Source organism: Dipodomys spectabilis, unplaced genomic scaffold (assembly GCF_019054845.1).
Source record: "Dipodomys spectabilis isolate Male_0828 unplaced genomic scaffold, ASM1905484v1 ptg000129l, whole genome shotgun sequence".
Taxonomy (NCBI): Eukaryota; Metazoa; Chordata; class Mammalia; order Rodentia; family Heteromyidae; genus Dipodomys; species Dipodomys spectabilis.
In genome coordinates, this window is record NW_024870806.1 from 4,218,729 (window position 1) to 4,222,385 (window position 3,657).

General features: G+C 33.2%; 1 pseudogene; it reads right to left on the minus strand.

Moving 5' to 3' along the window:
• Positions 1-1,353: 1,353 nt before the first annotated feature.
• LOC122116272 lies at positions 1,354-1,450 on the minus strand (annotated as a pseudogene).
• Between the last annotated feature and the right edge of the window lie 2,207 nt (positions 1,451-3,657).

A 3,657-nucleotide genomic window follows, 5' to 3' on the forward strand; every position in this document is an offset into this window, starting at 1 on the left:
AATAAATAATAGTGAAAAAAATAAACAGATGCAGAAAATTCACCGGATTTTTCTGACCATTTCATCCAATGTGAACTATTGGGGAAATACATGGACAGCAAATTCTCACTGGCACTCAAAGTCTCTGGTTAGGCAATTCTGATGAAGTTGAGGAACAAGGTGAAAAAGTGAGAAATGGTATCAATTGCAAGAAAAAAATGAAATAGTATCCAAGCAAATTTCTTCTTTGTTCTGCTGAAAATAATCGCCTTACTACAGTGCAGAGACTACTTTCCAAAAAGGCCACTCATATGATTACTAGGGATGACGATGAGTATAACCCTCTTCATGGAGAAGCCAACAGTGGACACTTAGACATTGTCCATGAGGTGGTGGCTCAAGGCAGATATTCATGCAATAACTGCAAATGTCTGGACATCCCTGAACAGTACTTATACATGGAATAATAACAGAGTGGCTTCTTTATTTCATCATAATGCAGATACCAATGGCCAAATTAAAGGCCTCTTGACCCCCTTGCATCTTGCTGCTGGGAATAGATATAGCAAAGATACGCTGGATCTCCTTCTGTTGAACCATTATATCAAGCCATGTCTGAAGCACAACTTGGAAGAAACTGCATTTGATATTGCCAAAAGGGTAAGTATGTATCACTACCTCTTTGAAGTTGTGGAAAGCTGTACAAATTGTTCTCCTAAGTCCTAATGGATCAGTTAAGTTTCTTAAATTTCAAAATTGCCAGTCCATCCTATGTGTCCATAGAAAATATTTTCACAATACAAAGCAACAGCAATACCTTACTTTAAAAGTTCATGGATTCCATGGTATTCTTCCAAGTGAATTGCCTGACTTTGATGTCAAAATATATTCGAGTTGTTTGTATACATCTATAGTGATTTCTATAGAGTTTGTAATTTTTTAAATCAGAAATAATCTTAACTTATCTGTTGAAATGAGTAGTACAGAAACTAAAGATATTTCTGGTGCTTGTCTGAAAAAGTATATTTTAAAATATTTAGTATTCTGTTTGTATAATGTCCATAATCTATTTCATTCTCTCCTAGATATAATACTTTGAATTTGACATTGTTTTATAATACATAGGTTCATTAATAAATGTGTCCTTTCAGATTGCATTCCATATAGAAACATTTTAAGATAAAATGACAATGTTATCTTATTTCAAAAGTTTTGTAAAGGTTATGCTATGTAAAGGCCTTTCTAAAACGGTGAAGATTGAATACACTGATGTCAAACTAACTTTTATTTCTATTAATTACATATATTATTACACTTGTATATTTGTAATCAACTTTTTAATAACTGTTTTTCATTTCTTGCATCTGAAGAATGAAAAATATGGAATACTTCACAAATTTTCATATCATCTTGGTGCAAGAGCCATGTAAATCTCTGTATTGTAATTGAGGTAGACCTGCTGCTGAAGCATGTACTATCCTGTAAATTTAAGTAATTAATGATGCAATCTTAAGACAGGCATAGATCTTTGGTTGCCTATTTGTATCAAGGAAACCTTATTGTTCCCAAAATTGCTATTCATCTTAATTCTGTAAAATTCTGTGTATGGTGGAAAAAACCTATGTTGTTTGTTCGATTGTTTACATTTGCAAGTTTTGGCAATGATTATTAAATCATTTTCATTTGAAATTTGATCATACGTTGAAGCCTTTATAGATAGGTGCAAAGGTGATTGATTTTCAAGTACTTATTTATTAACTGAGTTAGCCTTGTGGAGCTAATGGATTCAAAGTAAGCCTTGCTTAACAGCTACTTCTAAACATCTGCAGCTTAAAATTTCCCAAATGAGGGCTTGCTGGCACAAATGTCTCCTTGACCCTTTACCTTTGCTCCATGTAGGAACAGCCCACCCAGAATGTCTTACCCTGACAGCATAGATTGTCTTACTGGAGCAAAACTAATCATAGTTACAAGGGATTATAGAGAGACGAACAGTTCAGATAGAACTGTTCGGACTAGAAGGTATTTTTCAAAATATAACTGCTTATTACACCCTACCATTTCAAAAGTAGCTAAAGCCAAGAAGGTGAAAAAATTGTTCATATGCATGATTACCTAATGTCCTGGCCTGTCTACCATCCAACCAGGTAGGAAGTTACACCACTGATTTTCTATCACCAAATATATTCCATAGCTCCAGGAGAAGTCCATATGTTTCTCCTCCTTATTAGGCCTTAAATTGGGAGTGTTTTAATCACAGTGTTTCCTCTTGCCTCTAGGCTGTACATCTCCGAATGGTAAAGCTTTAGTTCTAATTCTATCAAACACTGAGGTAGAGATAATGGAATAATACTTTAAAACAGTTGCCTTTGATACATTAACCATAACAGAACAATGAAAAACATTTTCTTATATTATAGATAATTATATATTTTATATTTATATGTGCTGATTTTATATTTCACACAGTAAATCTTAGTAGAATTAATTGATAATTTGACTAATTTATATTATTCCAATAAATAGATTGGAATATAAATAATCAGGATTAGAATATATATTAGAATATAAAAAGTATCAATGCAATGTTTTTGGTATAAACTTGTGATACCTTCTACGTGTTCTTGGTCTTCTGAATTCACATGGTAAAAAAAATGTTTTCCTCTAATCTATAAGGGATTTTACTCTGCTGTTCTGTTTAATGTTTTAACTCGCTGGTCCCAAATTGTTTTTCTCCATATTTTTGAAACATTCCTACTGATTATACTCAAATTTTGCTGATATGATGTCTAAAAAGTATTATTCTTCCACAGGATCCATGGGTCCTAGGATCCCAGGTCCCAGTTATCCGCATCATCAGATAACAAGGACAAGAGTTCCCACCTACGCCCATGCAACATGCCAAGAGAAAGTCATTGAAGACCCATCTCAATTTCTCATTTCTTATATTTCAGGGCCCCAATTCCTTGAAATGCAGGAATTAGCAGTGAGCAATTGGGAAATGCAAGGCAACTTAAAATGCAAGATGAAATCACAAAATGTGAAAGTACAGTAATTCAAACTTTCAATTTTCAGATGACCATCCCATATGAGTGAAAAAGTCCACAAATGTCACAAGATTATTTGTAATACCCCTCTCTTAATGATTGATGAATGATTTCAGTCAAGTATCAGCAAGCTAAAAAATAGTTCCTGAACGATAGATCCATAATTGGTCTACCAATGCTAGGAATACTTGACATAGAGGTCAAATATAATTCAGAAAAACATTAATTGAGAAGATCTTTAGTGCTTCAAAACACTGGTACTTCAGTAAAACTTGGTTCTGTAGTATAGTTTGTCATTCTCAAACAAATGATAACCTACATTTAATCTGCTGAAAGTATATTCCTTTTCAAATAAGCTTTAAAAAATCACATTTGCCAAAAAAAAAACACTTTACAAGTGATGTTGTTTAGTGTGGTTAATAGTTTTTCAAGTGTAGGGAGCAAGTTACAATAGAGTTGATTTATTTACCCAGCACTAATGCCAAACAAGTTCAACCATTCCTTAAAGTGTATGAATAGTACCCCCCACCATTTGTGTTTTTCAGTAGGTGGCTTCGCAAATTTGTTAAATAGATCAGCCTCCCATATTTCAAACCAAAACATTAGCTAATAAAGTAAATTTCATCACATA